The sequence below is a fragment of the Gossypium raimondii genome, chromosome 9 (assembly GCF_025698545.1).
Source record: "Gossypium raimondii isolate GPD5lz chromosome 9, ASM2569854v1, whole genome shotgun sequence".
Classification (NCBI taxonomy): domain Eukaryota; kingdom Viridiplantae; phylum Streptophyta; class Magnoliopsida; order Malvales; family Malvaceae; genus Gossypium; species Gossypium raimondii.
In genome coordinates, this window is record NC_068573.1 from 28,240,541 (window position 1) to 28,254,495 (window position 13,955).

Genomic DNA, 13,955 nt, shown 5'->3' on the forward strand with positions numbered 1-13,955 from the left:
CAATCCATTTTCCTTCTTCATCTTCTCGCAGCCATATACTATTCATAGAAAGAGCTCTTCGAGATTACGCTCGCAAAGATAAATCTTAGCCCAACTCTTCTGTATCTACCCCTGTCATCATTTTTATCTCACAGAAGGACATAGATGAGTAAATAATAATAATGTAATATAATAGTAATAATAATATTAAAATGATCAATTTAATAATAAATAACTAAAATTCCAAACAGATGACTAAATTGAAACTAAACAAAACCTTAGGGCCGAAATCAAAAATGAAGAACAAAGAAAAGGACTAAATCGTGACGCGCGCGAAAGTAGAAAGGCCAAAAGGAAATTTATCCTGGCCTCCAAAACGCACAGCTCTGATTGGGACCAAATCGAAATAAAAGAAAAATAATAAGGTCAAAATTACAAATAAAAATAAACTGCATTAAAAAGATAGAAAATGCGGAAGGACCAAAATGATAAATATCCCAAAAGTCAGAAACGCGCAGATCCTGTAGCAGGTCGGATTGCACACGCGGGTATGGGAGTGAAACGACGCCGTTTTAGGGCTATTAGGGCCAGCCTTAAACAACGCTGTTTGGTAGCCCTATATAATTTAGATTTATTTTAAAAACAATCATTCTTCTCTGTGTTTTAGAAAAAAATGAGGGTTTTCCCTCAACCTCCTCTCTCTCAGCGGCCACGATCCGGCCAATGGTTCCGACGCGCCTCAACAGTAGCCCAGCCATAGGCGACGGTCGGAGGTGTAAAATAAGGTATTTTATGTCCCTTTTGAAGCCGGACGCCTCTAGGACTCAGATTCAAGGCCAAACCCTTGAAAAATGAGTCAAAACCCGAAAAAAAACACAAGAAACCGCTCGCTTTTCCTTCCCTTCAGCGCGACACAGGTAAGATTTTATTTATTTCTTTTTTATTACTTATTATTTAGTATGAAAAATAAAGAAACAAAAATAAAAAAATGGACAAAAAAATGCGAATCTAAAAAAAAATCAACTTTAAAAATTTTTTTTTTATTTCTCAAAATGTTCATGAAAAAAGAAAAAAATCCCAACCCCTGTTACAGTGATTTGAATGGCTTTATATAGCCTTTTTACACATTTCTTAATTTTATAAACCGTCACTTTTCTCTGATTTTGCAGGTGCAAATGGCGGTGGGTGGGTCGGTGGCAGAGGAGTTGGTGCGGCGCAACAGTGACGGTGGGGATGGGTCATGCGGCGTTGAGCAGTTAGAAGGCAGACCTGGGTGCGGCGCACCTAGGGTTTTTTTGTTATTTTCTGTTAGATTTTTGGGGTTTTTTGGGCCATTGTATCTTTGGGCTTTATGGGTTAGGTCTAGGCTAGGTTTGGTTTTGGGCCCCAGGCATAAATTGGGCTGTACAGCTACCCTTCTTTGCTCGTTGTCGTGTAGTGAGAACAGAGCAAAGACTAAGAAAGACCAATTTTGCTCGGTCTCACTGATTCTTGACTTCTTTGGGCTCTTCTTTTCTTCAAGTAACCTCATTCCAGTCCATTGTGTCTTATTGCTTTGATCCACTCCACTGCAACTTCAAAAAGAGATATGACTTATGGCTTCAATCCAATCTGCTGCAACTTTAGGGGGTAAGGTTTGTGGTTTTAGTCTGCTCCACTGCAATGTCAGGGAGATAAGACTTGTATATTTTTAACCTGCTCCACTGCAACTTCAGGGAGATAAGGTTTGATATGATCTACTCTACTACAACGTCAGAGAGATAAGATCTGCTATTTATGGCTTTAATCTGCTCTACTGCAACTTCAGAGAGATAAGATTTGCTATATTCAGTCTGCTCCACTGTAACTTCAGGGAGATGAGACTTGCCGTTTTCGATCTGTTCGCCAGGGAAGTAAGATTTGCTGTTGTAGTTTCAATCTATTTAACTGTAATTTTGGGGAAGCAAGATTCGCTGTTGTAGCTTCAATCTGTTCCATTGCATCACTAGGGAAGTAAGATTCGCTGTTGTAGCTTTAATCTATTTAACTGCGATGTCGGGAAAGCAAGATTCACTGTTGTAGCTTCAATCTGTTCCACTACACCGCTAAGGAAGTAAGATTCGATATTGTAGCTTAAATCTATTTAACTGCAATGTCGGGGAAACAAGATTTACTATTGTAGCTTCAATCTGTTCCACTGCACCACCAGGGAAGTCAGACTCGCTGTTTTAGCTTCAATCTATTTAACTGCAGTGTCGGGGAAGCAAGATTCACTTTGTAGCTTCAATCTGTTCCACTGCACCACCAGGGAAGTAAGACTCGCTGTTGTAGCTTCAATCTATTTAACTGTAATGTCAGGGAAGCAAGATTTGCTGTTCTAGCTTCATTTTGTTCCACTGCACCGCTAGGGAAGTAAGATTCGTTGTTGTAGCTTCAATCTATTCCACTGTAATGCCAAAGAGATAAGATTTACTGCCCACAACTTTAATCCACACCACTTCAGTTATTTCAAGCCTTAACGCCAGAGAGATAATATTCGTTGCCCTCAGCTTTAATCTGCTCTGCTACAACGCCATAAGATTCGCTGTTGTAGCTTCAATCTGTTCCACTGCAATGTCAAGGCGATAAGATTGGTGTCTTCAATCCACTCCGCTACCACTTCAGGGAGATAAAATTATTGGCTTTAAACTGCTCCACTTCAACTTTAGGGAGATAAGATTTGCCATGATCTACTTCAATCCATCCCACTGCAACCTCAGGGGTATAGGATTTATGGTTTCACTGATCTGCTCTCTAGGGAACAGGACCTGTAGAATCCATTTGATGAACCTAATTATGCCTAGTGATTAGGATATCATGATCAGAATGAGTCAAATGTTCCTAACTAGCTGTAATACCCAAATTTTGCCCCGGGTCTAAAACCAAATTATAAAAAGAAAGCACACTTAATAGGCCAAATGTAATAGTCCATATAGGCCCAAAACTACAAAACCGAGTGGCCCAATTACAATGTGGCCTAAAACAGTTGCAGAAACTCCTAGGGTTTCTATGGTAAACATCAGCCTTCCGCATTCACGCCGCAGCCACCTAGCCCGCATCTCCAAACTTCACCTGCATGATAAGAAAGTAAACAAGATCGGCAGAATAACAAGAAAATCGGAGCTAAATCAGCGAGCAGAGATTTCTTGCCTTTTTTCTTTTTTTCATTATCTGCTATAAAAGCAAACTCAAAATATTGTAAAAGGGGATTCGAAATCAATAAGAAAAAATGATTATTTTCACAGCAAAAAGACAGATAGTTCAATACCGAGAGAGCAGAAATTGATCCAAGGTTGACATCTACGTTTTTTTTATTTTCTTCAATCTATAGTTATTATTATATATTTTTATCTATATACGAATAAAATAAATAGGAGATAGAAAGGAACAACCTTTGTTTGAACCTAAATCGCCGTGGACAGCCGAGGTAGTCGTCTCCGAGGATAGACGGCTGGAAATCGAAAGGTTTCTTGAGATTTAGGGCTTTTTCATCGGTATTTTGAAGATCTAAGGGTTGGATTTGGGTTTAGCGGTTTTGAAAGGTCCGGATCTAAAATTTTCTTCTTTTTCGGCCACCGCATGTGGTGATGCCGTCGCCGGTGATCGGTGGTCGGCGCGACGATCCCTGCACCAAATTTTAGGCCGGTGCCCGAAGAACAAGGGAGAGTGTTGAGAGGTTTTTGGGTTTTTTTTAAAGGAAATGAAAAAATGAATTTTATGAGTTGTTTTTGGCTTAAATAGCCTAATGAAACGGCGCCATTTCATTAGGCCTCCCCAGGTGCCAAAACGACGTCGTTTTGGGGAGGCCAACCCGAAACCGACCCGACCTGTCCTAGGATCCGCGTGTTTTTATGCAAAGGGGTAAATTGCGCTTTTGGTCCCTCCCCCTTTTAATGTTCTTGCAATTGAGTTTTTTTAATTTTTAAAATTTATCCCTTTAATTTATTTTCGATTTCAATTTAGTCCTACTTGAACGACGTCGTTTTAGAGGAGAAGGGAGAATTTCCTTTCCAGCCCCTCTATGTTATTCGCGTGTTCAATATGGTCCCTTAGTCTGCATTTATTTACGGATTTGCCCCAGATTTCTATCTCCAATTCAAATTAGTCCTTTTTGTTATTTTTTAGAGAATTAATTAATTTCAAAAATATAATTATTATTTCTATTTTTTTAACTTATATATGTAATCATTATTTTCATAATATATATATTTATTTTATAACTTATATATGTACATATATATACTTATATTTTTAATACATATTTTATAATTTATATATATAAATATTTATATATTTTCTTTATTTTTGCAAATGCATTATATATATATTTTAAATGTTTTAATCCATATTCGTATATATAAATCCATATGCATGTCTTTTATTCTTCATAATTTCAATGTATATATTATATGCACACCTTATATTCTTTATATTTTTTATTTTATAATTCCTTTCACTCGTTTATTTATTTGTGTTTTCATTTATATTTTAAAAGAATGTTTTTTTATTTTGCTCATTTATTTGATATTTTGCATGTCATTGAATATTTTTTGCTATTTGTATTATTTTCGTTTATTTACTGTTCATACTATTCCTATATCATTGTTGTATTCATTATTTGTTAAAGCGGCATTTATTCATGCATCAAATGTAGCATTACACCGTTTTTTTACTCGAATTCTTAAAAATAGAAAACTTTGAAAAATAAAGGCAATACTCGTATTTAGGATCTTCGAAAGGATTGAGCCCTAACGTATTGGGTTCCAATTTTCTTCGTTGAATCTAATTATCGAGAATGCTCTTTAATCAAACAAAATAAAAGCTTGTTATCGGGAATTCAACATGTCGTGTCCTAACGTATTGGATGTGATGCGTTGATTTCTCGAGATGAAGATTTTTTTCTAAAAAACAATAAAGGAAATATTAAATGTTTAGAATTTTGAAAAATTGTGCCCTAATGTATTGGGCTGCGATTTCTTTATAAATCTTAAACAAATGAATATTCTTTTAAATTTTATTACACGAGTATTTTGGACAAACTCATTTTTGAGGAAGTAGAATATCGTGCCCTAACGCATTGGGTGTGACATTTTCTTTCTCCGAAATGAAAAGAGTCTTAATAAGTAATGCATTTTTTAAGTTTTTACTAAGGATCATATTTTTCAACTATCGACATTAAGACACTAATTAATCAACTAGGTACCAATTTTTGGGCGTTACGAGGGTGCTAATCCTTCCTCGTACGTAACTGAATCCCGGATCCTTTTTTCTAAAACTCGTAGACCAAAGAAATTTTTAGGTGATCCAATCACACCTCAATAAAAGATTGGTGGCGACTCCCGAATTTCATTTTTTAAATCATTAACTGATTTTTGTTTTTCCAAAATAAAAATGGTTTCAACAGCTTGGCGACTCCGCTGGGGATAAAATTTTGAGAGTCGAGCCACAAAGTTGATTAATTTCTGTCTTATGGTCGAAAAAAATTTGTTTTAAATTCACAAGATCCTTTTTCATTCATTATTTTCGTGCTTAATTAATCTAAGTACTTTAGTTGTTTTCTTTGCATTGTACATTACATGTGTTGGATGATTTTACCTTCTAAGTGGGAGTGAGAAACTATTCCTTCGTGAGGTTTTCACCTCCGTATAGGATAGCGGATCGCTTTCGGGATACATCTGTACCTATGCCTTCGTGAGATTCTCATCTCCGTATAGTCATAGGGAAATGTATTCCCCTGAACCGAACTTGATCTATATGAGCCTATAATGCGTGAAGATCGAGGAATCTGCTGGTTCGGGTACCTTTGCCCTAGAAGCCAAACTTCATATAATGAACCTTAAGAATCCACCTTAGGTAGAACTACACTAAACCCTAATAGATATTCGAATAGGTGTTTTACTATTTCTTGATTATATTCTATGTTTATATATGAAACTGACTTTTTGTGTTTTATTTTGATTGCATGACATGGCATTTCATTTTATTATAAAAGGCGTCGGTTCATATTCAGTTTCTAGATAGAAAGCTTATCATGGAAAAAGGGTTTCTTGATAAACTGGAAGATAATGCGGCTGTCCGAACTTGGTCTGAGACAACGTAGTGAGAGAAAGGCGATAGTTTGGCTGATGGATATGTATCAGAATTATGGGACTTTACGCGCATCAGTGTAACTCAAAATAATTTGTAAGAATTGAAGGAAATCTGGGATCAGTGGAATGACGAGGTTAGACAGCTATTTTATAATAATTATGGGGATTTGCCTTATTTTCTTGATGTGAAGGTAGACAAGTACTTATTTCGAGCCTTCACCCAGTCTTGGAATCCTACTTACAGTTGTTTCACATTTGGGAAGGTCGATTTGGTTCCAACGATAGAAGAATACGTGGCTTTACTTTGATGTTCAAAGTTTCAAGTAGACAAAGTCTACTCGAGAGTGGTAAATGTGCCAACCTTTTTGAAGAAGCTGATGAATATAACAGTGATGAGTGAGCAGTGGGTTACTGCACGGATCAAGCAAAAGGGGGATAGCAAGTGCATTCCCTGGAAGAGTTTGAAAGATTCAATTCTAACGCACCCAGATGTGAGGAAGAAGGTAGATGTTTTTGCATTGAGTATATATGGCTTAGTTATTTTCCCCAAAGCTTTAGGACATGTTGATGAAGCAATCACCGATTTATTCGACCGGCTTGATAAGAGAGTTACACCAATTCCGGCAACTTTGACAGAAACCTTCAGGTCATTGAGTGCATGCCGGAAAGCGGGAGAGACTAGATTCATTGGATGTGCACAGCTCCTACTCGCGTGGTTTCACAGTCACTTTTGGAAGGTTGATAGGATTTTGTATCGGGTTTTCTCTGAAAATTTTTTGCCACTAAAGGAGATTGTAGCCACACCGAGGAGAGACGACATTTCGGAGGAGAAGTGGATGGCAATTCTTCAGAATCTTAAAGAAGAGGACATCGAATGGAGAGTCCCTTGGTTGCTTCCAGATGAGATCCTATATAGATGTGGTAATTTTGATTGGGCTCCTCTGCTTGGAATTTGGGGAGCTGTTAGATATATCCCATTGCTAGTGCTAAGGCAGTATAGGTCAAGGCAATTTATACCTGCGACCCAAGGAATAGCTGATTGTGAATTCTCATACAGGGATGATGGTTATAGAAAAAAGATTCAAGAGATATCTAGTGCATGGAAACACACTCGCCGGATGAAGAGGTTAGTCGTCGGTATAATGAATGGTGGGTTAGGAGAATCAATGATAATATACCCAAGACAAGTCAAGAAAACGACCAGTGAATAGAGGAACATTTGCGAGTCATCCCTTCTGAGTTGGAAATCATAAGACAAGATTTTGAAAGAAGAAATGCGGATCTAGAAAAGAATATAGAACAAATGGAGGAAGAAAAAATGAACTTGAGATTAGACATAGACATTCAGAAGCTCGAAACTGAAAAATTAAGGAAAGAGAAAAATAAGGCTGAGGAAGAGTTGGATAGTTTCAAGATAGATAATAAAAAGTTGCGTCTGTCAATGAGAACTGTCGGGCTGTGAAAAACCTCAGAACAGTGGCGTGAAGAAATTCGAGAAGAAAAGGACAAAGCCGATAGATGGGAACGAAAATTCCAAGAGGTGCAGGGCTTTAGAAAATAATTTGTCAGATAGCCAAAGAGAAAAAAGGTGAATTAAAGGATAGTGTGACCGAGTTGGAAAGATCTTGTCGTCAATATCGAAATCGAAACTCCGCAATATAGTTGAAAGCAAACTTGAGCAAGATTGAAGAAATGAAGAAAAGAATAGAATAGTTAGAAACGTCATTGCAAAATTGTGAGATCCGGATCGAGTAATTGGAAGCAAATGAAAGTCGTAATAATAAACAACTTCACTACTTTCAGAATCAAGTTAGGAGCAGAGATCATATTATGGGGGAAGCTGTGGTCCAGATTCAAGAAGTGGCTGATCACATACAGTCTTTAGCGGTGCAGGCTGACATGCTGAGCGTGAGGTATGAGTTAGAGTCAGACCAGGGGCAAGAGTTAGCTTTGTTACTTAGAAAGATTAGAGTTCTGAGTAGTAGGGCAAAGCCTTATTTGTAATTTACTTTATGTAAAGAAATTTATTTTCTAGTAAAGTTTTCCTAAATGGAATTGAATCAAAATTGACGTTTTTTTTTTCATTCATTTCATGCATTGCATTGCTTCATATGCATTAAAAAATATTAAAAGATTCTCATTGATATAAATCATTCCTAAGTTAATCTGGAAACCAACCATCCTACCAAACACTGCTACGGTACTCGAGCAAAAACTAAAGACATGGACCAAATGATAGAAAGGCTAGAACAGTTCCAAAAAGAAATGCAGGATCAGCTTCAACAACAAATGAAAGAGCAGCTCGAGAAGATTCAGCAGAATATGATGGACAAAATGATGGAATCTCAGGGGAAAATGATGACTCAGTCAACTCAGTTGTTGACTGGAGAAGTTGATAAAGGAAAGGGCTCTGTGCTCAATGTTGAAGAAGGAGACAGTGAGGGACCTGTTTATCCTCCAGGCTTTACTCCTCAGCATGTTGAGGTATATCCGCGCAAATCCTCTATTACCATCAAGCCTCAATAGTTTCAGGCCAGTGCTTTAATGCCAATGAATTTTCAAGTTGGATCAGGCTTTAACCCTGGAGACAACTTTGTTAATCCTACTATCCCTGACTTCGATGAAACAGCTGGAAAAGAAAAAATGAAGGATGAATTGCCAAAACAGCTAGAAGAAAAGTATAAATGGCTGGAAGAAAAATTTAGAGCGATGGAAAGTACTGAGAGCTACCATGGGATTGATGCTAAAGAATTGAGCTTGGTTTCGGATTTAGTACTCCCTTACAAGTTCAAAATGCCAGAGTTTGAGAAGTACAATGGAACTAGTGGCCCCGAAGCTCATATTACCATGTTTTGTATACGGATGACTGGGTATGTTAATAACGACCAACTGCTAATACATTGTTTCTAGGATAGCCTCACAGGGGCAGCGTCCAAGTGGTACAATCAATTGAGCCGTACCAAGATTAATTTATGGAGAGATATAGCACAAGCATTCATAAAGCAGTACAGTCATGTAACCGACATGGTACCTTACAGAATTACTCTACAAAACATGGAAAAGAAACCTAGTGAAAGTTTTAGACAATACGCACAGAGGTGGAGGGAGGTTGCTGTCCAAGTTCAGCCATCTCTTCTAGAAAGAGAGATGACAATGCTTTTCGTTAACATATTGAAAGCCCCATTTATCACACATATGTTATGAAGTTCCACAAAAAGCTTTTTTGACATAGTTATGAATGGTGAATTGATAGAAAATGCTATCAAAAGCGGGAAGATTGATGCTGGAGAAAGTAGCAGAAGGTCAGCCGCGAAGAAGAAAAAAAATGAGGTCAACAACACAAGTTCATATAGCAAGGGTTATTCAAAAACGATTATGGTGAATCAGCCGAGAAATGTGGCTGTTAACCAACAAGGATCATAAAAAAAGGGACCTGACACAAGACAAAACACGGAGAAGCTTCAATTTACGCCAATTCCAATGTCGTATAGGGAGTTGTATCAAAATTTATTTGATGCACCCGTTGTTTCCCCTTACTACTTAAAACCTCTACAGCCTCCGTACCCCAAATGGTACGATGCAAACGCACAATGCGATTATCACGCGGGAATCATAGGGCATTCCATAGAAAATTGTACGGTGTTTAAAAAGCTGGTTGAAAGACTCATAGACATGTGAATTGTTAAATTGGATGATTCGCCTAGTACAGAGAACCCGTTGCCTAATCATAATGATAATGGACTGAACATGATAAATGAAGATAAGGGTAGAAGAATCAAGGAAAATATCGCAGAAGTGAAAATTCTTTTAAAATGAGTCTGGAAGAAGATGGTAGAAAGGGGGTTGTTTGTTTTGGATTTAAAAAGAAGCTTTGGAAGGGTAAAAAACTACTGTGAGTTCCATAACGAGGAGGGACAGGAGATTCAAGAGTGTACAGAATTCAGAGCCTTAGTTCAAGGCATGATGGATGACAAAGAAGTGGAGTTTTATGAAGAAGTTAAGGAAAAAGGAAGTATATGTGCATCGGAATCAATGAAGGTTCCAAAAGTAACTCATCCTGTCATCATTATCTCGCTACCAAAGAATGATGAAGTGAGAACACCAGTAATGCCAAAGATCATAATTAAGAAACCTGCAACCTTTTCTTACCAAGATAGTAGGAAAGTTCTGTAGAACTACGAGTGCAATACAACTGTCCCTGGAAAGGAGATTACAGAGGATCAGGGTATAGGTGCTTATCCAGAACCTATGAAAGGAAGGGTCATAACAGTGGAACAAAAGAAGGATTCTCAAGAAAATCATTCTTGGAGGTTAAACTTTGACGGAGCTTCGAATACGGTAGGTAATGGGATTGGGGCAATCCTGGTATCTCTAAATGGAGATTATTATCCTTTCACCAGTAAATTGGACTTTGATTGCACCAATAACATGGCTGAATATGAAGCTTGCATCATGGGTATCCGGGCAGCCATAGAGCGAAAAATTAAGACGCTAGAAGTATATAGAGACTCGACATTGGTAATATACCAACTAAAAGGGGAATGGGAAAGGAGAGATCCCAAGTTAATTCGTTATCAGAGATTGGTTCTGGAATTAATTGAAGTGTTTGACAACATTACCTTTTGTTATCTCCCATGAGAAAAAAATCAGATGGCTGATGCTCTGGCTAACTTAGCTTCCATGATTAAAGTGAACAAATTAGAAGGCATGAAGCCCATTCAAATTAGTATTGATGAAATCCCGGCCCACTGCTACAGCATTGAAGAAGTGGAGAATGATAATCGTCCTTGGTACCAAGATATATTGATATATGTCAAGAATCACGAATATCCTGATCAGGCAACGGAGAATGATAAGAGGACATTGAGGAGACTAGCTATTGACTATGTCTTAGATGGAGAGATTCTATACAAAAAGGGAAAGGATCGAGTACTGTTGAGATGTGTGGATGCTGTAGAAGCTAAGAGAATTTTAAAAGAAGTCCATGAGGGTGTTTGTGGAACGCATGCCAATGGATTCACCATGGCTAGACAGATCATGAGATTCGGATATTACTGGTTCACCATGGAAAGAGATGGCATCAATTATGCCAAGAAATACCATAAATGCCAAATATATGGTGATAAAATGCACGCGCCTCCTTCACCTTTTCATGTTATGACTTCTCCATGGCCTTTCTCCATGTGGGGAATAGATGTCATTGGGCCAATATCGCCAAAGGCTTCTAATAGACATCGTTTAATTTTCGTGGTTATTGACTACTTTACTAAGTGGGTAGAAGCAGCCTCATATGCTAATGTCACGAAGTCAGCAATCAATAAGTTCTTGAAAAAAGAAATCATATGGCGATATAGAATGCCTGAAAGAATCATATCTGACAATGCGCTGAATTTAAATAACAGCACAATAGCGGAAGTCTGCAGTCAATTCAATATTAGACACCATAATTCATCACCATATCACCCAAAAATGAATGGTGCAGTGGAGGCGGCCAACAAAAATATCAAGAAAATTGTGGGGAAAATGGCTAAAACTTAGAAGGACTGGCATGAGAAGTTACTGTTCACTCATCTTGCTTATAGAACATCTATCAGGACTTCTACTGGGGCAACGCCTTTTTCTTTGGTTTATGGAATGGAGACAGTTTTACCCATCGAAGTTGAAATCCTTTCTCTCCGGGTATTGGCTGAGTTAAAGTTGGATGAGGCCGAATGGATCCAATCTCGGTATGATCAGTTGATCCTGATAGAAGAAAAAAGACTAAAAGTTGTTCGTCACGGTCAAATGTACCAGAAACGAATGATGCGAGCTTATAAAAAAAGGTTTGTCCTAGAGAATTTCATGAGGGGGACTTGGTGTTGAAAAAGATCCTCCCTTTACAAAAGGATTTTAGAGGGAAATGAATGCCAAACTGGGAAGGACCTTATGTTGTAAAAAAGGCTTTTTCTGGAGGTGCTCTGATTTTGAGTGAAATGGATGGTAAGAATTTGCTGAATCTTATAAATTCAGATTCAGTAAAGACATATTTCACTTGAAGGAAAAAGAGGGATCAAAGTGAAAACTCGCAAAGGGCACTTTGAATCATGAAAAAAAAAGGAGAGGCCAAGGTGAAAACCCGCAAAGGGCGCCTTGAGACCACAGGGAATTTGAGTTGAAAACCCAAAAAGGGCGGCTCAAATACTGATCAGATTGGGGCATGTGGTGATCTTGCCATACCTAAATCAACAGGAAAGGGTATGTGACATCTTGGGGCATCGACAAAGTACTGTAGGTCGTCTAAACACATGTTAAATTCAAAATGGTTCCTAGTTTGCACGGAGAAGTTCAAGCTGCGATATCCGAGGCATCTAGTCTTCATATTACTTGTACTGAATTTGTTTGTTCTAGTAATACTTTATTCTTTGCTGTTCTTGAATACTTCTTTTTTCAAGACACTTGCTCTGAATAAATTCCTTTTCTATTATTTTTATTTGATAATTCATTTCTTAGTCAGTATTATGATCTTGGTGCAAGCATGTTACTCTGGAAGTTTCTAAATAATACAATAACCTGAAGCAGGACTATTGTTTAGAACACGCCAAGTTTAAAAGTTGAAATGTCTAAGACTGTTCTTTCAGATTTTATCGTCCAAATATTGACTGAACAGAATGACAAGATATCTTTTTGGTGACAAAGCTTCAATGAACAAACAAGCAGTGATCACCAAGGGATAAGAAGAAGTTCCCTTTAAAAAGAAAATTCTTCATTTGTGAATAAGAATTTGGTATGATACCCTGGGAATGATGTAAAGGACCAAAAGAGTTTTAGGATCTGCATCCTTGAATTACGATAGGAGAGGATTGAGGAAAAGCCAGATTTTTTTACCTTTGGGTCACAACGAAAGAAAGATGATACAAAATTTGCGTCCCAGGGGATTAAACTTTGAAGGTTATAGTGGGGCAATCTAACTGAGTGTTTCTTGGGAGACGCCAGCTGAGCAAAAAGGCGTTGTAGCACGTCAGTGATAAAACCTTAATAAACTTTGAGTAATGATAACCTGGGTGATAATGAGGGATTATTCTCGGGAAAAAAATGACATTCTGTATTCATTCATACACAACTAGTTAGGAGCATTTGATTCATTCTGATCATGACATCCTAATCACTAGGCATAATTAAGTTCATAAAATAAATTTTACAGGCCATGTTCCCCAGAGAACAGATCAGTGAAACTACAAATCCTGACTCCCTGAAGTTACAGTGGGACAGACTGAAGATGGTGAATCTTATCTCCCTTAAGTTGCAGTGGAGCAGATTAAAGCCAATAATCCTATCTCCCTGAAGTTGCAGTGGAGCAGATTAAACTGATAGATCTTATCTCTCTGAAGTTGCAGAGAGCAGATCGTATCTAGTCTTATCTCCCTGAAGTTGCAGTGGAGCAGACTGAGTAAGCAAGTCTTATCCCCCTAAGGTTGCAGTGGGGTAGACTCAAGAAAGCAAGTCTTATCTTCCTGAGGTTGCAGTAGAGCAGATTCAAGAAAGCAAGTCTTATCTCCCTGAAATTGCAGTGGAGCAGACTCAAGAAAGCAAGTCTTATCCCTCTGAAATTGCAGTAGGGCAGACTGAATAAACAAATCCTATCTCCCTAAAGTTGTAGTGGAGTGGGTTAGAATGATGGATCTTATATCTCTGAAGTTGCAGTAGAGCAGATCATATCAAATCTTATCTCCCTGAAATTGCAGTGGAGCAGACTCAAGAAAGCAAGTCTTATCTCCCTGAAGTTGCAGTAGAGCAAACTAAAGAAAGCAAGTCTTATCCCCTTGACATTGCAATAGGGCAGACTGAATAAAAAATCTTATCTCTCTGAAGTTGCAGTGGAGTAGATTGAGA

General features: G+C 37.9%; 1 long non-coding RNA gene across 2 annotated transcripts in view; it reads left to right on the top strand.

Moving 5' to 3' along the window:
* LOC105798829 (uncharacterized) overlaps positions 1-13,955 on the top strand; it is a 44,834-nt gene that overhangs the window by 3,864 nt on the left and 27,015 nt on the right. The window contains exon 4 of one of the 2 annotated variants that reach the window (XR_008188714.1): positions 1,149-1,164. This is a non-coding gene — a long non-coding RNA (uncharacterized LOC105798829). Of the gene's footprint in view, positions 1-1,148; positions 2,145-13,955 lie in introns of those variants that run through there. The other variant, XR_001135377.2, reaches the window with a different exon arrangement.